Source organism: Ovis aries, chromosome 1 (assembly GCF_016772045.2).
Source record: "Ovis aries strain OAR_USU_Benz2616 breed Rambouillet chromosome 1, ARS-UI_Ramb_v3.0, whole genome shotgun sequence".
Classification (NCBI taxonomy): Eukaryota; Metazoa; Chordata; class Mammalia; order Artiodactyla; family Bovidae; genus Ovis; species Ovis aries.
Genome location: NC_056054.1, coordinates 231,526,196 through 231,548,618, shown reverse-complemented (window position 1 = coordinate 231,548,618; position 22,423 = coordinate 231,526,196). Strand labels below are relative to the sequence as shown.

The 22,423-nt window shown below is 39.9% G+C and overlaps 1 long non-coding RNA gene across 3 annotated transcripts in view; it reads right to left on the bottom strand.

Annotated features, from left to right (window-relative positions):
• The window catches only part of LOC105603748 (uncharacterized), a 79,815-nt gene extending 64,043 nt beyond the window's left edge, over positions 1-15,772 (bottom strand). For all 3 annotated transcript variants that reach the window (XR_003586293.3, XR_009595202.1, XR_009595197.1), the window contains exon 1: positions 15,704-15,772. This is a non-coding gene — a long non-coding RNA (uncharacterized LOC105603748). The remainder of the gene's footprint in view (positions 1-15,703) is intronic.
• Between the last annotated feature and the right edge of the window lie 6,651 nt (positions 15,773-22,423).

The window sequence follows — 22,423 nt, the reverse complement described above, 5'->3', positions numbered from 1 at the left end:
ATCTGGGCAGAGAACTTTCACATCAGAGGGAAAAGCTAGTGTAAAGGGCTTTGGGCAAGAAGGAACAGAAAGAAACAAGTGAACTGTGACAAGCACAGTAGGAAACAAGGTCAGAAAGATAGGCAGACACTTTATTAGGCCTTGGTAAGGAGTCTGGAGTGAAATGAGGTTTCCCATAGAGAAGCAGCATAATTTGATTATAAATGCTCAGTTTTCAACAAGAAAGTAGCATAATTTGATAAGAAAAGGAGGTAGATAATGGAACTCTTAAATGGAAGCTGATAAAATGCAGTTAATTTTAGGGAATTGCTGTAGATTCCAGCGGGCAGAACAAGGATGAAAATGGTAGCTGAGAGTCTGTTCTGCCTCCTGACTGCAGACTGGGTTGGGGTCAGGGGCTCTGGGTAGAGGCTGTTGGACAATCCAGGCATAAGAAGGATTAGGATTCATTCAGGAGTGGTGGAAATGAAGGGGAGGAAGCAGTTATCACGAACTCTAAACAGAACAAATTGAGACAAATCAGAACAACCAGATGAGAAAAACTGTTGTGAGGGACTCTCAAGTGTCAGAGTTGGAAGCGACCTTGGTGATTAAGAAGGGAGAGAATTCTATCAAGATACTAACTCTTAGGGGATCATGAGACATCTATTATAAACAACAAAAAATATAAAATAAAAGAGGCTTTGGAGGTGACAGAGCAGGGGAGGAGAGAGGTTTAGAACTACTCTTTGTGTCAATAGAAATTGAGGCTAACAGAGAAGCAGAACTCCCAGGAGGTAATGTAAAGAAGAGAAACAGATTTTAAAAACCTCAATCCTGATTTTATCCATAGTAAGGTTGAGAATACAGTGTAACTAGGTGTTTGTTCTTCTTTTTTAAATTGATCTGCTCAACCAAGGACAAAAGGACAAAGCCCATCTTTCAACTAGAATTTAGGGAAAAAAAAGTGTGCTAGAAACACGTAGCTATTCTATATAAATGTATTAATAATAAACACTAATATGTTTTACTATAAAAAAAGTGTTATTTGAAGCAAAATTTAAAGGAATGTAAAACAGACTCAGATGGCTTCTCTCTCATTTTCACTTACTATTGATGATTGGGCTTCCCTCATAGCTCAGTCGGTAAATCATCTGCCAGCAATGCAGGAGACCTGGGTTCAAGCTCTAAGTCAGGAAGATCCTCTGGAGAAGGAAATGGCAACCTACTCCAGTATTCTTGCCTGGAGAATTCCATGGATGGAGGAGCCTGGCAGGCTACAGTCCATCGTGTTGCAAGAGTCAGACACAACTTAGCAACTAAACCACCACCGCATTGATGATTACATAATATTTGAATGTAAACCTGAGTGTTTTCCTAGAATCTTCAGCCTCTCTATACAGTCTGGGAAGGTTGACAGTCCTGAACTGGAAAGCTCTGAGTTTGAAAACCAAACAAAACAAAATTTTAGGCAGACTTTTAAACCAGCTCTTTACTCTTAACATAGCAAAGCACTGATTTTATATTTTAAGAAAAAAAATTTTAAACTTTTATACCCACAAATATTTATCAGTGCCTATGTACAAGAATGAAGAAGATATGGTCCCTGTTCTCGTGGAGTTTACAATTTTATCAACAACAAAATAAATTTGGTAAGATCTTTATAGTAGAGGAATAACTTTTAGCAGACCAGAGAGAGTTAAAGAATAAGCAGTTGATTGTTTTCTAGGAAGACCCATGGCTATTGTCAGTTCCCTTTAAGAAGAATCAAGTTCATAATATGAGTACAGAGGAAAAGATCAAGTACCTATTTTCCCAGTAAAAATGCCAAATTGTGCCTGCCTCAGAAAAATTCTCATAAATTTTGCTTGGCCAGTGAGGAAAATTCTAGATTTCCTTCAGTTATTTTTAACAATGCATTCAAATTTCATTGTTTTGATTTTGAGGAAAATCGCTACTGCTTTTAACATGTTCATCAATCCTTGTCATGAAGAATTTGAACACTACACATAGTACAGATATGAACATGAAAAAAATCATTCCACTTTCCACTACTTCATAATGACTTCATCATGATTATGAGTAGAAAAACATTATCTGGGTGCTTACACACAGATAGAAAGATCAAGTAGAAGGGTAAAAAGGAGGAGGGAGATAGAGAGCTATAACACTTATATAAATTAGGTTCTGTGTTGCTATTTTCAATAAAATATATTATATTTAATTGTATCCGAATTTCAACTAGGAGAAAAGGAAAACAAAAAGGTAAAAATAGAAGAGAAAAAAAGTGTGAGAAAACACCACCAACCACTGAACTCTGACCTCTGGTGCCATGGCACTCTATACTAGGTGTACTAATCTGTGACTTAGTAGAGATTTATTAGCTTTATTTATGTTAAGGTACATGTTTAACACTTTGCTTTCATGTATTACCCTTAACCTTTCGTGTTTAATCCAATTTGGTTATAACATATGAGATAGCTTTCTATCATGAGAACATATTTTTCTATTGATATACTCTGAAATCTAACAAAGATACGTAGAATAGGAGGTCTTTTACATGGTTTTGATATGTGTGGATTTCAGCTATTACACATTAATTAATAATACTAGGCCCGCAATAACACAGTTCATATCTTACTCGGCATGCTCTATGGTTGGAGAAGGCAGTGGCACCCCACTCCAGTACTCTTGCTGGAAAATCCCACGGACAGAGGAGCCTGGTGAGCTGCAGTCCATAGTGTCGCTAAGAGTCGGACACGACTGAGCGACTTCACTTTCACTTTTCACTTTCATACATTGGAGAAGGAAATGGCAACCCACTCCAGTGTTCTTGCCTGGAGAATCCCAGGGACGGCGGAGCCTGGTGGGCTGCCATTTATGGGGTCGCACAGAGTAGGACATGACTGAAGCGACTTAGCAGCAGCAGCAGCAAGTGCATGAAGTACAAACTTTGTTCCTAACACTTCAGTGCACCAATCACTATGTAAATAACAGATGGACATCACGATCCATGACTAATCACATCACTTCCTCCAAAGCCTGTATGGTCACCTCGCGTCTGTTATTCAGTTCACCCAGATTTGTTTGTTATCACAGAGATAGCAAAGTGTGCAGTTGCCCTGCTTCCTTGTCTCGCAGAGATAAACCTCTGTGACATTTTACAGAAATGGTTAACCAAAAGAGGGAATTGATCAACAATGGGGAAAGCGCAGCCAAGTACCAAAAGAGATAATGCTGGAAGTAAAATCTGAATCCAGTGTGAATGGAATTATAGGAGAAATAACAGACTGTGGTGATATTGGCATTGCTGCAGTGTGAGCCCTTCTCCATGTGCAGCCAGAGGCACCTAGTGAACAAACTAATGACATTAAAGAGGAAAGTGGTTGTGATGAAAGGGTGATGATGTCCCAGAGGAAGTGAATCCAGGAAAAGACGTCATATTAAAAAAGCTCTTGGAGACATTTCACAACAGCGAACATGCAAGGGATAAAATGTTGGAAGCTGATCCAAACTTAGAAAGAAATGACAATTTTGCCAATGCATGGAAAAGATTTATAGCAAGTTATATGATAAGACTATAAGTACAGTTGAAACTACTCTTGATGTGGCTTTCACAAAGAAATAAAATACTTTAATCCTCAATATTTCTAATGCTTTATAGTTTACAGACTGTCAGTATTTACTACTTTTTTCTTTTTCCTATACATTTAAGAGGAGACTTAAGAGGATTTTTAATGTTTTCAGAGAAAATTTTAAATGTCTTGGAATAATCATGATATTTCTGATTGATTAAGATCACTTGGTACGGCTTCAGCTTGCATAGTCATTTTTACATTCTACACTGAAGCAAGGTGAGATCTGTCTGTACTTAATTATCTTGTGCAAATTAGTACTTAAATATAATCTGTCCCCATTTTTTGTATCTCGACTTCTCAACTGAATTTGAAACTGCTTAATTTCAGATATAAGGCAAGCCCTCTTACCTCTACATTGCCTATTCCACCTAGCATAGCACTGAATATTTGGTAACTGCTTAAATAGCACTTATTGGTTTACTAAATAGCTACTCTTAGGGTGAACGAATGAGAGCGATTTTATAAAATGTAAAGCCATAATAATAAATATTATTCCTCTCATGAGAGTGTAAGATTTACCCATTTCCACTGTTAGAATAACAAAGTATGGTTCCCAAGATTGTATGGTCCTAGCTCACAGGTACAGTATTCTTTTGAATGATGGTCTATGGATTTGCTTTGTATATGATCTGTATAAAATCCCACAGGTAGCCCTGATATTTATCCCTAGCACCTAGAACAATGCCTACCTTACCAAAGGCACATGACAAACATTTATTATATGAATGTAATTAGTAATAATCACTAGGACTGTGCATAGCACACTACTTTGTACCAGATGTTTTATACATATTATCTTGCATTATCCTTACCAATCCTACGGTCACCATTTTATAGATGAAAAAAACTTGGCTCAGAGAGATTATGTGACTCACCCAGCAAGGGTCTACTAACTAGAGTTGGAATGCAAATATAGGGCTGTTTGATACTAATTCCACTACACTAATAATATAGTGACATTAGTGACATCAAATGATGTGAAAATGGATTAGAGAGAAAGAGATGATGCAATTTAAAATCTCTTCAAATTCATTTCCTTTTATCCCAGGCCTATTTTGACAAGGGGAGAACTTATCATCAAATTTATTTTTGCACAATTTTCTATTTATAATTTCCCTTGTGACATTCCTTTTCTAAAAATCAATTTTTAAAAAGAAACACAAAATTTTCCTACAATATTAGCTTAAAGCAGAAATGATTATTTAGAACAGTCTCTATGTCAGTTTATGAAGCTCTCAGTTTATGTGTGTGTGTGTCTATGTCTGTAACACCTTATACCTTTTCAAACATGAACAAAAGTTCATGTTTTAGAAAGTCATTTCAGACTTCCCTGGTGGTCCAGTGGCTAAGATTCTGAGGTTCCAAGGCAGGTGGCCTGAGTTCAATCTCTGGACTCCCTGCCTAGGGAACTAGATCCCACATGCTAAATTCTGCATCCTGCAACTTAAAAAAAAGATGCTGCAATGAAGATTGAAGACCCTGTGTGCTGTAACTAAGACTAGTGCAGCCATATAAATTAAAAAAAAATTTTTTTTAATCACTTCGTTTTCTGCTTTGATACTTTCCTACACAAACACTTAATAGGTACTTCATGGCTAATAAACTAGCAATTGCCAGAGAAGATGCATCACTGCAGCAGCACACACTACATAAATTTCTATTAATTTGTCATTCTAGTAGCGGCACCTCAGATCAACCACAGCAGGCTCTTCATGGGAAGGGTCAGGAGGCACATGAAATCTGAAGAGGCCATCATGGGCCATCAGAGACTGTGATAAACCTGGGCAAACCCACTATTGGTGGAGGGTTGTTATCACTGTCAACCCAGCAAACGTCCCTGCTTCAAACCTGAGTTAGTCTGAATTCACTGTTGAACAGAATACGGGTTACTATCTAATTTCTCTCCATCCCCTCTCTGTATTTGTCTTTCTCTTTTTCCTGCTTTCTCTCCCTGATGGTATCCACCTGCTGCTCCATCCGTTTTCTCTCCCTAGGATTCTTTGCTAAAACTGCTTTTTAAAATTAAGCTTTTGTTCTTTGGTATTTTTCCTACTTTTAGATTTCTTACTGTGTACCTTACAGTGCTCTTTCCTGGCCATTTACTTTGTCTTCCTTCAAATCTTCACAGTTGTCTTCTCTCTTTAAACTAGCTCTGTTGCCTGAGCATTTAGTAAATGCTCTATTAGGGTAGTAGCTTGTGCTGAGGACCAGAAACAAACAGTTCTATTGGTGGTGGCCAGTTAGTGGGACTTTCCCATCAATATTCTCTCTCAAATATCTCACTCTTCCTGGGACTTAAACTATATCCCCTCTGTAGAGACTCATTCATGGGGCATGACTATGTGCTAAGCCTATAGATATGATTGTAAACAGAGCAAATAATTTCCTATCTTCACTGAGCTTTCATTTTAGTGGGGATGACATTGAACAAAACATCAGCTCAGTTCAGTTCAATTGCTCAGTTGTATCCAACTCTTTGCAACCCCATGGACTGCAGCACACCCAGGCCTCCTTGTCCATCACCAACTCCAGGATAAACAATATAGATTTTGGTAGATAAGTGCAATCATAGAGGAGGAAAAACTCTTCCTTATGATCTGTAGCTTGGACCTGTCTGACAAATGACAGATTAAGTAGCAGAAAAGCATACACACTTTATCTGATGTTCATATTTTTATATGGTATGGGGGCTTTAAAGAGGAAAGAGAAAACCCTAAAGGGAAAACCCTAAAGAAGCAGTGAGACACGGGGGCTTATACACCATTTTAACAAAGAGTGATAAATTGTGGAAAAGTAACGTGAAAAGGAAAGGGTTTAGGTTTCTAGAGGTAGTAAATTGTGAAAATGTGACTAGGAAAAATATGAGAGGACCTAATGGAAGGGAAAGTTTATTACAATAAGATTTATTTATGCAGATTCATCTTGGTATCAATTCATCTCCAGATAAGAATGTTTTATTTTTTCTGATACCAAGGGGGCATTTTTTTCACTGGAAATTTATGCCATGCTTTTAGGTAGAAAGGGTTAAGAGCAGAGAGCCCTTGCTGCATCTGCTGTTTCTCAATTGTCTTCAGCTCAAAATAATAAATACACCAAAGCAGTGTATTTGGAGGTGCATGCTCTGAATCTCCATGAAGGCAATAAACTGGGTACTGTGATGGGGTAGAGATGCATTGCTTCAGATAGGGTGGTTACAGAAGGTTTTTCCTAGGAATTGACATTTGCTCTGAGAACTGAAAGCTGATATATTGGATAGTCAAGTGAAGATTCCAAGAAAGAAGTTTGCAGATAGAGGGAACAGCATCGCTGCCCTATGGCAGCAAAGAGCCACAGAGACAGCCCTGCTAAAGAACAGAAAGGTAGCCAGAGGGGCAGAGGAAGGTGAGCAAGGGTGAACATGGAGGAGATGAGGTCAGGGAATCATCAGGGGCTGGATCCTATGAGGCCTTTCAGAGCCATGGGAAGGAATTTTGATTGGCTTGGACAAGGTGGTAGCAGTAGCAACGGAAAAGTATATAGTTATAGAATACATTTTGGAGGACATGCTGATGAGGTAGACATATATGGGATAAGGAGGAATGAAAAATGACACTTGAGATTTTGGCTTGACCACTACTATGGTGTGTTTACTGAGATAGGAAGGATCAGGGAAGCAAGTGTTTGTGGAAGAGGAATGAACAGTTCTGTTTGTACATGTTCAGTGTGAGTGGCCTATTAGATATCCCAGGGGAGCTGTGTAAAGCTTGGAGTTCAGCAGAGGTCAACATCGCTTGCCCTTAAGTTTGGCAGAAATTTTACCAAGCAAATAGTTTAAGAGAAATAACAATATGTCTATACTAAAGTTAGAATTATCGATATATCTTCTTTTATTAATGTTTGAGTCAATTCCCTTATTTTGGAAAGCAAATGACTGGTGACAACAGGTTAATGCAACAGTAGGGCACTTTGGACATTTGCTGTTAAATCAGTGTAGATAGTATTTTTCAGAGCAGGATTCTTAAAGTATGCACCTGGGAATGTTCCAAACAAGTGCCCAGTGTATTCTGATGTTTGACTAGATTTAAAACCCAACTCCATCATTTACTAACCTTATGGCTGTGGCAAGTTATTAAAGTTTCCACAGCCCTGTTTTCTTGTGTGGAAATGGAGATAATATTGACCTCAGAGTGTAGATTTCATCAATGGCCTCTTTAGTCTTATGTGGACATTATGCAAAAGGAGACAAGAGATCAGTGAAAGTTATATTTGTCTATGTACCTACCCATCACTTCCTCCACTTTGAGATGCATGAAGACAGTGAGGCCTGCTGGCAACCTGGAGTGGATGATCATTTAATAAACTCAGGAGGGTGTGGCATCGATCTGAGTCTTAGTCTGGGGCTATTAAGATGTTCCTTGAGAAAAAGACTACATGCTTGTTATTCCAACTGATTCCACTAAGGCAGTGGTTCTCAAATTTAAATGTAAATCAAATCCCTGGAGGGCTTGTTAAAGCACAGATCACTGAGCCCCACTTCCAGAATCTTAAATTCAGTAGGTGTTGGATGAGGCCCAAGAATTTGCATTTCAACAGGTTTCCAGGTGATGGTGATGCTCTGAGAACCATACTGCCCCCCTGCATCCCAGAGAGCTAGGCTGTATGTATGACTGTGACCTCATATTCTGTATCTGGTACAGGCAGGAGTTATCTATCTCAGCAACAATGTTGACAACACACATAAAACAATTGTTACCGATTCCAAGTTTGGTCTGCTTACTGCAAGACAGGCCAATTAACCTAAGGCTAGGTGTTGAGGCATCCTAAAAGATGATGCTATAAAAGTGCTGCACTCGATATACTAGCAAATTTGGAAAACTCAGCAGTGGTCATGGGACTGGAAAAGGTCAGTTTTCATTCCAATCCCAAAGAAAGGCAATGCCAAAGAATGTCCAAATTACCATACAATTGCACTCATCTCACATGCTAGCAAAGTAATGTTCAAAATTCTCCAAGTTAGGTTTCAATAGTACGTGAACTGAAAACTTTCAGATGTTCAAGCTGGATTTATTTAGAAAAGGCAGAGGAACCAGAGCTCAAACTGCCAACATTTGTTGGATCATAGAAAAAACAAGAGAATTCCAGAAAGACATCTACTTCTGCTTCACTGGCTACGCTAAAGCCTTTGACTGTGTGGATCACAATAAACTGTGGAAAATTCTTCAAGAGATGACAATACCAGACCACCTTACCTGCCTCCTGAGAAATCTGTATGCAGGTCAACAAGCAACAGTTAGAATCGAACATGGAACAATGGACTGGTTCCAAATAGGAAAAGGAGTACGTCAAGGCTGCATATTGTCACCTTATTTAACTTCTATGCAGAGTACATCATGAGAAATGCTGGACTGGAGAAAGCACAAGCTGGAATCAAGATTGCCAGGAGAAATATCAATAATTTCAGATATGCAGATGACACTACCTTTATGGCAGAAAGTGAAGAGGAACTAAAGAGCCTCTTGATGAAAGTGAAAGAGAAGAGTGAAAAAGCTGGGTTAAAACTCAACATTAAAAACACTAAGAGCATGGCATCTGGTCCCATCACTTTACGGCAAATAGATGGGGAAACAATGGAAACACTGACAGACTTTATTTTGGGGGGCTCCAAAATCACTGCAGATGGTTACTGCAACCATGAAATAAAAAGACTCTTGCTCTTTGGGAGAAAAACTATGACAAACCTAGACAACATATTAAAAAGCAGAGACATTCTTTTGCCAACAAAGTTCCATCTAGTCAAAGCTATGGTTTTTCCATTAGTCATGTATGGATGTGAGAGTTGGATTATAAAGAAAGCTGAGTGCTGAAGAATTGATGCTTTTGAACTGTGATGTTAGAGAAGACTCTTGAGAGTTCCTTCAACTGCAAGGAGATCCAACCAGTCCATATTAAAGGAAATCAGTCCTGAATATTCATTGGAAGGACTGATTATGAAGCTGAAGCTCCAATACTTTGGCCACCTGACGCGAAGAACTGACTCATTTGAAAAGACCTTGATGCTGGGAAAGACTGAAGGCAGGAGGAGAGGGGATGAGAGGATGAGATGCTTGGATGGCCTCACTGACTCGATGAACAAGAGTCTGAGCAAGCTCTGGGAACTGGTGGTGGACAGGGAAGTCTGGCATGCTGCAGTCCATGGGGTCACAAAGAGTCGGACACAACTGAGCAACTGAACTGAACTGAACTGATCCTGGATCTTGCTGTCAGAGCCTATATTGTTCTCACTGGAGGTTTTCTTGATGTCTGACTGGCACCTAAATCTCCTGTCTCGTTGTGCCACAATCTCCTTGACTTGTATTACTCCTCCCACATCCGACTTGTGTTCTGTCTGCCTTCTGGAATGAATGTCTCTTCAATTAGGTCAAGGTACATTATACTGCAATAACATGAAATCCTGATAGTCTAGTGGTTTGCTACAACAAAAGTTGCTTTTTGATTTAATTTCTCATTAACGTTCTATTCCATGTCACTTTTATTTTGGGACTTGGACTGAAGTAGTAATCACTACCTGTGACACACTGGTCATTTTAGAGCAGAGAGAAGAGCAATGGCAGAACTATGCAATCGCTTTTAAAAGTCACGTGTCCCTTCTACTCATATTTCCTTAGTCAAAGCAAGTCAGAAAGCCAAGCCTAATAGTGGTGTGTGGAAAATATAATCATCTTTTAGTATAATTCCTTCTATAATATAATATTTCCCTGTTGGGAGGGGCTAGCAAGGTGGAGCTGGACCTGTGTTTGTTTTTGCAAACTGATACAAATTAAATTCTAATTTTATGGACATGTAGGAGATCCAAGTTAGCAGTGATCTACTCCACCCTTCTTCCTTTTTATTTTTGCAGCCTCCCTGTTTTCACTGGCCATTTTACTCATTTTCTTTCCATCCTTCAAGCCATAATCAGCTTCTTTGGACTCCACAAAAGATCCTAAGCTATCTTTGGTTGAGAGGTTGAGAAAAGGAAGAAAGAAATGAAACAGGAGAAAGAGGAAAGGAAACTACCTTATTTAAGAAGCTTAAACCAATGTACTTTCATAGATTTAAACAAAACTATGCTCCATAGCAAAATTGCATCTGTCCAGCATGGTACAGGCTAATGACATTATCAGTTGTCAGTGGCCATTTTTTAGTCACTGCCATGTTTGCTGTGATCGTGCATAGATGTGGGGGTACTTTATGAACCCTCTTGACTCTGTCTTGTCCAGGGAGTACAAAGACCATGGGACTGTTGGAAGAGCTGGTAAGAAGACGCAAATAGCTGTGATGGAAACCAAAATAGAGAGAATAAACATTTTAAATGAGGAGAAAATGATGAGAGTTGCATGTGTGTAAGGGATGAGTTGTTTCCCAGAAGGAATAGTTCTGAAGGACAAAGAGAATCAGGCAGCAATTGAAGAACTGGGCTTTTGCAATCAAGGGTAATCAGCAAGAGATGAGGCACAGTGATTAACAAAATGGAAAGCCTTGCCCACAGAGATAGATGATCAGAATCAACACAGATGTCCTTTAGCCTGTGTTAATTCAGGAGAAGGCCAAGAGTTTGTTTGAGAACTTAAAGGCTAAATATGTTTGTGGTAGACCAAGGCCGGTCCTGCCTACAAAATAAGTGGAAAACTCCTACACCCTGCCGCCCAGGTGTAGATAAGGAGCAACTGCCCCAGGCTGGGCACAGCAAGCATTTCAAGGTCTGGAATCTGGACATAAGCCTGCATGAAATGACTTACTGAGTAACTACATTTTTGCCTTATATGGCAGCATAAATTGTTTCTGGTTGCTAACGTGTCTGGAGGTATGAAAGATATTGAGCCCACACCTCTGGGCTCCCCTAACCTCCCAGACATCTCAGTCTCTTCAGGCTGCCAAGATGAACAAATTTATGATGACTCTGTGAAAAACAAAGGAGGCAATAGACAGCTGCATCTGCCTTACCTCATGTCTATCCTTTGCACTGCTTACATCCTGCTTTGGAAGTAAATCAAAGTGTAGCATCTTTGAACTGAGCTCAGTGTCACTCTCTCCCGTTCTCTCACCTAAACCAGGCTCCACTTTCTGACTCCCCGTGAGGTGAAAGTACTGCTAAGGAAGCTCCTGTTAATAGCCACGAGTGGCCCATTAGTTTAAGGCCGGGCCACATCTGCACTGTCAAATCACTAGGTAAGTGCAGATATTATATCTGCAGAGGTCAAAGGATTACTGCCTTGAAAGGTTTTCAAGGATCTATTCTGGTGGAGAAAATGCCCAGTAGCACACATGTGTCAGGAGAGACAAGACAAGTGATTTAAGTTTTGAGAACCGTCTAACTCCTATTAGATAGAAATATGCTTATTTATTACAAGCTTAAATTCTCAGTCACATTAGACAGTGGCAATGGGGCCCTAATCCCACCTGGTTGGCATCTCCTTTTCCCTCTTAAAGTCTCTTCCCAGGCACCTTTACAAACCCCAGGCTCCTTTCAACATGATATGAACAGCACTGTCCGACTTTATTCAATATTAGTAAGTTATAGTACAAACTGGGCCATTTTTAACCAAACTGTTGGTAATGATGCCAAACCATAGACCTAACTTGGGACCCTCATGGGAAAACTGGGATTACAGTCACCCTGTAGATGTCCTAATTCCAGTATCTGCCTGCTGAGGCTCCTTCTGAAGAGACCCTGTTCTGTCCACAACCCCTGCTGGAGAGGCAGCCCCAGGCTCATCAGACTGACCCTAAGCCACAAGACTGAATTCTAGTTGAGCATGTGACCCAAGGCTGGTAAACAACCCTAGGCTAGTGACTCTGGGAGACCTTGAGGCTTGGCTGGACACGACAAGCCTGGTCAAATGGATTCTCTCCTTCATAAATCAGAAATACTGGCCAAAAGAAGCTGAGGGGGTGTGATGATTCTATTTTTTCTGCCTCCACACTGTTAACATGGAGAACAAGCATTGCCATTGTCAGTAAGTAACATCTGTCATTACACTGCAACAATTCTCAACTGCTTAGGGAGTGGAGCAGGGAAGTGGTAATGTAAAAGTCTCCAGCAGTATCTGCTAAAATCACAAATGTATACATCCTTGACCGAGTAATTTCAAGTAAGCCTAGAAATTTATCGGATATCCTTGCACATTTGCAAAGTGATATAGGTAGATGTCATTCACTGTGCGCATGTATATGTGTGCATGCTAAGTTGTGTCCAACTCTTTGCGACCCCATAGACTGTAGACTGCCAGGCTCCTTTATCCATGGGATTTCCCAGGCAAGAATACTAGTGTGGGTTGCCATTTCATTCTCTAGAGGAGCTTCCCAACCCAGGGATTGAACTCATGTTTCCTGCATTGTAGGCAAATTCTTTTACCATTGAGCTACTGGGGAAGCCCTGGCATTTTATAATAGGTGCCAAACATATTAACAGTTTATGGAAATATATGAAAGACACAGGAATACCTTTGATTTCACCAGATTTTCATAAAGATTAATACTGATTCAATGAATCCCCTCCCCAAACCATTTTGTTTTCAATGCCTGAGGTTATATAGCTGAACTTTTTATATTATTCCTTTTGCTTAAACCTGCTTTCACAGTGAGGGTTTCCCAGGTGGCTCAGTGGTAAAGAATCCGCTTGCCAAGCACGAGACACAGGTTTGATCCCTGGGTCAGGAAGATTCCCTGGAGATGGAAATGGCAACCCACTCCAGTATTCCTGCCTGGGAAATCTCATGGACAGAGGAGTTTGGCAGGCTACAGTCCATAGGGTCACAATGAGTCAGATTTTAGCACTTAAAATACCACCACTACCACTTATGCAGTGAACAGAATTATCACCATACAGAAAAACATGGAGAGTCTGTCCTCCACAGCCAAGAAGAAAATGCATTGAGGATTTAACAACTATTGTACATATTTTATTTGTTCTCTTAGTGACTTAAAGCAATGTCAAGAAGACTATGCTTTTAGGCTGGTGTGTACTCTTTAATATTTCAAGTAGCGTTTGTAATGCTCAACAGTTTTTAAAATGGACTATGAACATATCAGAGTACAATTATAACTGGAACAACTTCTTGGGAAGTTGCTTTGCTTATACAAGAAATGGTTCAAATATGATAGAGTACAGTTGCTTAATTACTCTGTTTTCATTTTTTATGAAATGCTTCTCTCTGGTTTATGATATTGTGATGTAACTTTACCATTAGCCTCTACACAAACACACACATATCCCAACTACTTATCACACTTCTAAGATAATTTTTCCCCTGAGTAAGATAAGACTTAAATGTTGAAAGAGGAGGGAATTTATGGGCTCTCTGCTAGAATTAGAGATATTTGTTGTGGAAATGGTTTTAGAGAATATTTGTCTAAAACTTTTATTTTGTAGACAATGAAAAATGAGACCCCAGGAGGCAAAATTACATGCCCAATGTCACACAGATGGTCAGAGAGGCAGGATTGGAATCCATTTCTTCTGACTTTCAGGTTGAGATTTGGTAGACTGATCAGAAGGAGCAAACCTTTAAACAATTCGTGTAAAGGTGCTACTTGGAACCCATGTTCCCTTGTTCCTGGTGACTTTCTGCCCCCTCCTGTTTCCTTATCAGTACTTTTGGTTGAAATGTACAGCCTAGACGCTTCTCTGTCTTTCACCTCCTTTGCAGCCTTTCTTTTATCCTTCCCCAACTCCACTCCAGTTCTTATGTGTACTGCTGCTCCTTCCTAGTGTGCAAGGATTTTACAAATCTGCTCAAAATTCAAAGGAAGTCACTGAGAGAAGCATTATATAATACAGAAGACTAATGGTTTAAAATGTAGACAGCAATGGAAGAGAGGTTTTTATTTGTTGATTACATTAATTCAGTGAATAATCTTGGTTGGAAGATGGGAAAGCTTAGTAGCATGGTTTTCAGCCTTTGAATAGACGCTTACTCCTTGGAAGAAAAGTTATGACCAACCTAGATAGTATATTCAAAAGCAGAAACATTACTTTGCCGACTAAGGTCTGTCTAGTCAAGGCTATGGTTTTTCCTGTGGTCATGTATGGATGTGAGAGTTGGACTGTGAAGAAGGCTGAGTCCCAAAGAATTGATGCTTCTGAACTGTGGTGTTGGAGAAGACTCTTGAGAGTCCCTTGGACTGCAAGGAGATCCAACCAGTCCATTCTGAAGGAGATCAGCCCTGGGATTTCTTTGGAAGGAATGATACTAAAGCTGAAGCTCCAGTACTTTGGCCACCTCATGCAAAGAGCTGACTCATTGGAAAAGACTCTGATGCTGGGAAGATTGGGGGCAGGAGGAGAAGGGGACGACAGAGGAGGAGATGGTTGGATGGCATCACGGACTCAATGAACGCGAGTCTGAGTGAACTCCAGGAGTTGGTGATGGACAGGGAGGCCTGGCGTGCTGCGATTCATGGGGTTGCAAAGAATCAGACATGACTGAGCGACTGAACTGAACTGAACTGAGTGCACTATGTGGAGAAGGAAATGGCAACCCACTCCAGTGTCCTTGCCTGGAGAATCCCAGGGACGGGGGAGCCTGGTGGGCTGCTGACTCTGGGGTCGCACAGAGTCGGACACGACTGAAGCGACGCAGCAGCAGCAGCAGCAGCAGCAGCAGCAGCAGCAGCAGCAGCAGCAGCAGCAGTGCACTATGAGGAGAAGGCAGTGGCACCCCACTCCAGTACTCTTGCCTGGAAAATCCCACGGATGGAAGAGCCTGGTGGGCTGCAGTCCATGGGGTCGAGGAGAGTCAGACACGACTGAGAGACTTCACTTTCACTTTTCACTTTCACGAATTGGAGAAGGAAATGGCAACCCACTCCAGTGTTCTTGCCTGGAGAATCCCAGGGACGGGGGAGCCTGGTGGGCTGCCGTCTATGGGGTTGCACAGAGTTGGACATGAATGAAGCAACTTAGCAGCAGCCGTCCACTATGAATCATCAAAACTTAAAACCACCTTTGTATAAAATGAAGCTTAAAATCCATAGGAAAAATAAGAACTATGATTTAAAAGATTGCCCTTTAAGCCTATAAAACAACTAACATTTTTAGAGTTCTTTACAGTTTATAAAGCACTTACACATTCCTTTTCCTCTTTGGGCTTCAAACAATCAGGTGAGCTCAGTAAGACAATCTGTGTTGTTATCTAGAGGAAAAACAGAGATTCAAAGTTAGACAGATTTACCCAGGGGAGACTCAAATCTTAGTCTTCTAATTCTATAAATCCCATGTTCCTATCATCTCACTGTTCTGTCTCTCAAAAAGTCCAACCACAAACCCTCACAATTTAGAAACTGAGGAAATTGGACCAAATCTGTTTAGAAGGTATGATGGTTAATTTAATGTACCATCTGCAACAGGTCCAGGCTGCTGTGCAAGGTGCTCTGCTGTTTGGGCCAAATGATCCTGGAAGGTTATATGGATAATAGTTTAAGGTACTCTTCCCTGGTTGCTGTGGCAGATGAGATCAGAGCACAAGGCACAGATATGCATGCTGGAGAGAAACTGGTTGGTTTGAGATGGTATAAATATGAGAGTATGCGCTCATTTACTTACTCATTTTTATGAAATGCTTCTCTCTTGCCTACATACTGACAGAGATTTTACTGATGAGAGGGCTGATATCTGACAGAGAGCTGCCTCATTTAAAACCCCAGTATGAAACTTCTCTTCCTGCTCACAAGATCGAAAAAGGCCTCCTTCTGCTCTATTTGTCTTTGGGCCTGAAGGAGCAAAGAACATTCCCTTCAGGACAGCACAGTCCTAAAGAAGGGGAAGTGCTGGGCTACTCATGAGCTATTACTCTTTCCTAACACAGATGTCGAGAGAAGAGCCAGGATTATTACATTTATTGAGCTCCCACCACACAGAAGGAGACATCAGGAGTGGAAAGACATGTTCCTCCTTACTAAAGTTCGGGAAGATTTCAAGACTTACTGTAGGTGAAATACTTAGGGCCTGGTCCAGAGTCAGTACTTGACCCATGCAAGTTGTGCCAATTAGAAATTCACAGACTCATTTCTGATTCCAGCTCCTCCATTAACTGTGTGTTTTAAGGCAAGAAGCCGCATCTGTCTGGTTCACTGTTGAATGCCCAGAACCAAGATTGGTGCCTTGTACAGCACCTGTAATAATAATAACAATAATTAAAAAAATAAATTATCCTCTTGGAATTTATTTCCTCATCCATAGAATGAGGAATTTGATGTCTTGATGATACTTAAGTTTCTTTTTGCTCTATCGATCTAATTCTATAAGAGGGAGTTGCAGCAAATCTAATACACCTATTTTGTTTGTTTTAAAAAATATATAAAAGGATTTGCTGCCGGCATCTATTCTGTGTATATTGAATCCCAATATTTTAAAACAGCAAACTCACTTAGAATAGCAATATATGTATAATTCTTTAATAATGTTGGGGTTAATTAATTTTACTCTACCCTAAAATATCCCAATTTTAGTAATAGTGCCAGTATTTTCTATTATTCTTTATAATTTTTCAAAAAACTTACATTTGGGGTACTAAAAATCTTAACCCTATTAGTAAGTGTCCACAGCTATGCTATTATAAAACCTTCTCACTTTAAAAGTTTAGGATTTTATGGAACAAATCCAATGTTGCCAAGCATTCAGATAATTGTTTTAGAAAATAATCTCTTCCTTGCTCACCAAGCCAAAAACAAAACCATCCTCCAATTGTTACCATGTGAGAGATGAGAAAATAGGCTCAGGTAGTAATCTTGACCTTCTGAGCCACGAGGGAAGCCCTAGTAATATGACCAGGGCACAAAGTCAGTAAGTGGCTGAATCTAGTTCTGAGATTTTTAAGGTGGCTTTGTATTTTATTAGTATCTTATCAAGCAACTGGTACTTATAATCATGTGCCCCCATTGTCCACTACACCGCTGGAAATTTAACATGGTCTGGAAGAGAACACGCACTGAACACAGTAGAATTTAGAAATTTTCCATTAGAAAATATAAAGTTTCTTATTTACGTGTGGATAGATTTGCCAACAAGGACAAATATCATAAATCTAAACCTGAAATAATCACATTGTTAACTGGCTATACCCCGATACAAAATAAAATGATGGCACTAAAAAAAAATGTTTTTTAATTAAAAATAAAGTGAACTGCCTCAAAAGGCAGTGAAAAATATCACAGTAGGTGACTGAATTCAGCAACTTAAAAAACAAAGTTTCTTCAAGACTCAGATCTCCTTTCTGCCCTGCTGTTTCAGTTTGGAGTCTAAGACTATCTATCTACGTTGTGTCTGACTTATTTTCCTGTCAGACAGGAACTGGAATTTGAACTTTGCTCTCCAAAAGCCAAAGGCCAACTAATTTAGAAGGAGACTCTCAAAATCAATGATGGTTTCTTCTAGTTTCATTAGTTTTGTCTAAAGTGATTAAAGGATTTGATTCCCAGATAGCCATGAAACTTACTGCTATTTTTACAAATCACATTAATTTCTATACTTAATTCTGATCACTTGTGGCATTCCTGAGGCAAGTCTGGATTCATGCAGCATTCCAACCGCAGTGCCTTTTCAAGTTTCCAAAAAATCCTGTGCCAGTGAGTGATGATACCTTTATTGTAGTAGCCCCAAGGTGTGGAAGTTGTTTCCTGTGGCCTAGACTCAGCCCAACCCCTCCACTTGTTGAAACATCTGCAAATACTTTGTTCATTTCAGAGGCATCTGACCACAGCTAGCCTTCCATCTGGATTGCTTCCTCTTTCCTGATTGCTCACATAAAGCATCAATAATCTGGGAAGACACTCAGCAAGAGAGAAACTAGGCGGGCCTAGGGATTAGATTGAAGTGCTTGGAAGTTAGTTCTTAGGAGTTTTCTCTCATACTCATTCATTAATTGATTCATTCAATCATCACCATTTATTGGGTGATACTAGTGGTGCAAATATCAACAAGGAGCAGTCTCTGTCCTGAAACAGGAGACAATATTACATGCTACATTTATTGTCTCAAGTAAGGAATTATATTAATCAGTTTATAATAATAAACTGTATTTACTAGGTCTCTTCTATCTGTAAAGTTCCACAATTGCTTTTATTCTTATCTTCAGTAGGTATAAGGTTTATAGAATCTTTTATCTGTTTGCCCACTTTGAAACTATATAAAACTGAAAGCAATACTCTCTAAAGGGTTTTGTAAATAATCATTAAATAATTTAAGAAATATCCCAGGAATTTTTACTTGATATGTGAAATGATAAATTGTGTTCCTCTGAGTAATCACATTCCTTAATATGTTGCATTTGCCTTAACATTTCTATATGTGAAAACTATTAATATAAAACTATCTGCTTAACTATTATTAGAAAGACTATATTTTAAAAGATTTTAATGCAGTTGGGTTATTTTTATGCTCTTACGTGTTTTAAAAACATAAAATTCCATGTTTTAAAAATATATCTATATTGTGCACACATTTGCACATTTTATTACGTTTTTTATAATCAAACCATACAAAGATCTAATTAAGTCATCCCAGGAGTTGCTGAGCAATAATTATACCTTCAAAGTACCAGAAGATTTAAGGCGTATACAGGGCGGGACCCATCCACCCAAGATTTCAAAACCACAAGGTTCTTCAGGTCCTGTTGGGGCTTATCTATTTGCACGTCTTCCCTTGCAGGAGTTTGGACTAATCAGGTCACTACATCTTGACTGTAGTCTCTACCATTCATTGTTTGCAACACAAGTACTGTCAACAGACCACAGGGAAGTTAGCAATGGATAATGAAAAGGCTAATAGCAAGGCTGTACCCAGGGTTCAGCAGGACAGATAGCCTATGTCAAATCATCTGATATCAAATCCAACAAATGAGCTCAGCCAAAAGGTTGAGCCACGTTGTCTGATGGCATTGTGTCCTCGGGTTGCAATGCAGTACTAAGCAAACTGTTGCACGTTGACAGTTCTTGCAGTTTGCTAAAATGGAAAAGTCAGGTTGTTTCTCCAGCACTGTTTCTGTTTTGCTGCAAAACATTTCCTACAGGGTTCATGCCTCAGCTAATCGTCTTTGATCCAGATATTAATTGGTCATCTTGGAAGCAGACAGGCCTTCCTAGGTGGCCTAGTGGTAGAGAATCTGCCTGCCAATGCAGGAGACAGGGGTTCAATCCCTGGATTGAGAGGATTCCCTGGAGAAGGGCATGGCAACCCACTCCAGTATTCTTGCCTGGAGAATCGCATGGACATGGGAGCCTGGTGGGCTCCAGGCCATAGGTTGCAGAGAGTCGGTCATGATTGAAGCGAGCTAGCACACATGGAAGCTGACAGGAGTTGGTTCATTTCTCCTTCCCATCCCCCAGTGCTCCCTGTCTGGAGACTCATAACAGAGTAGTGCTATTAAATATAGTATGAAAATACATGTCAAAGGGCAGATGAGAGCTAGGTGCCTGAGAACTTGCAATAACAGAGAGAGCCCCTGAGCCTTATGGTACTTTGTTCAAATTTTTTAAAAAGACACTACTTCCTGAGGAGGTGGGTGACATATATCTTAGCAGGTAGAGGATGAAGTTCAAAGCCTACCCACCTCCTCTGCCAGGCACCATTATGCAGTCAACAAACTGCACATGTATATGGTCGCCTGGCAGAAAGAGTATCAGAGCCTTCCAATCATAGATGAGAGCACTGAGAAAGATGAAGTCAACTTTGATATGAAGAATAATGGAAAACAGGCAGTACTGGGTGGTTCTGTCTTATGATTCTCTAAGTAGAAGAGGCTGTTTAAGTATGGTATCTGCCTTCTGATTCAACTTAAAACTATTTACCATTTTATGGTGACTCCTTTCCTCTCAGGAGATTTCTTCTAAAAGTTCAGATGAGGAGCAGGTTTTACATGTACGCAAAGATGTACATATTATATTCCTATTCCTAAGGTGGTCTGCATTTAAACAGAGGCAAAAACATTTAAAAACTGGTTACTGCTCTGTCCCCAACACCTAGAGCAATACCTGAAACACAGTAGGTCCCTTAATATGCTGATTAAATATATCTCTAATCCTAGACATTCAGTCACTGAGCATCAGGAAGCAAGAGGTATCTTGCTTTCAAGATTCCTCAGATCAAATTAGAAAGTCATCAAAATTAGTTTTCTCTTAGGCATGTCATAAGCCACAGGTCTCAACTCTCTTATAAAATAACATCACCACAAATACTACTCAAATGCCAATTATTTGAAACATCCCTTGAACATCACCAACAATAAAATGTCTATAAGCCAAACATTTTAAAAAAGGATGCAGCCTATATATAGTTCAGTGCTTGATAAGACTGTGAAAAGTGTGAAAGTGTTAGTCGCCCAGTCATGTTTGACTCTTTGTGAATCCATGGACTGAAGCCCACCAGGTTCTTCTGTTCATGGAATTCTCCTGGCAAGAATACTGGAGTGGGTTGCCATTCCCTTCTCTAGGGGATCTTCTGGACCCAGCGATAGAACCCAGTTCTCCAGCAATGCAAGCAGATTCGTGACTGTCAGAACCAACAGGGAAGCCCGCTTGATAGACAAGTACAAAAAAAAAAGTTGGTCGCAAAGATGCTTATAAACATTACTTTTTACTTTGTAATTTTATATATGGGGTTGCAGAATCACAGTGTATTATTTATAATTGAATGTATCACCTTCCATCAAAGATTTCAAAGCACCTTTGGTGAGTAGGTATAGTCCTCCCCACACATCTGGTGAAATAGGTATGCTATAAGCATTATTTTTATCAAACCAGGATCACACATGAGTCAATGTCAGGGCTGTATTACTCACTCAAGATACTTTAGTTTAGGGCTCTAACCCTCTGAGGACTGACTACACATTCATTCATTCATTCATTCATTCAAAACATTCATTTTATGCCCTTTGGGAGGCACTTAGGCTCAAGTCCCTATTTCCTCACTGAACTTGCATCATATGAACATTACAATATGTTAAAAAAAAACTGTCATAACATTAAAAATTTTTCTGCACATGATGATTAATCCTAATTGTTTCATAGAGACATACCTACCAGTGAGTCACATGTATACTGAGGAAATGACCGAAATACAAAAAAATTTAAAGATCACTTCTCTCTTATATATGGATGTTAATCATGTGTCTATAACATGAGGCCTTTTTTTTTTTTTAATGTTTGCCTGGTGCAACTAAATACTTGGCGATTTCTGTGTCTAATTATAAGTTTCCGCTGTGTGTTGTAGCTGAGTTGGTACAAGATGTTCAAAACCATGAAATGATGAATGTAATGGCTTCCTCGTGTCATGGTCTCAATTTTTTTTTTTTTCAGTTCATTTGTCCTTTTAGGTAATCATACTGTTTGTACTCTGACTCTCGTACTGAATCCACAATTATCGGTCTTGCCAGCCATGCCTCCAGACTTAACTGTATAAATTAAATGTGTATTCCTATGCATGCATATACAAGCCGTGTGCACTGCCTGTTGAACGAAGTAATGTAAGCAACTTAAAGGCACATTTTTTAAAAAAATAACCTTTGAGTTCCCGTGTTACAGTGGTTTTTAGACAGTTACCTACTGGGCAAAGTATAAGACAAGTGATTCACAGAGGTCATTATCAGTGTGCGCCTCGCAAATCGGTTTGATCGAGGAATCCAGCCCCCTAAGTGTGCAAGTTGCATTCTCCACGGTGTTCTTCTCTGGCTCCCCGCCCCCTAGAAGGGGCTGATTCACCCTCAGCTCTGCCGGAGCTAGCGTGCGGGGCGGGGCGGCCAGGCCACCGAGGCAGGGCGGGCGCGCAGCCGAAGTCGGGCTGCGTGACAGGCTGC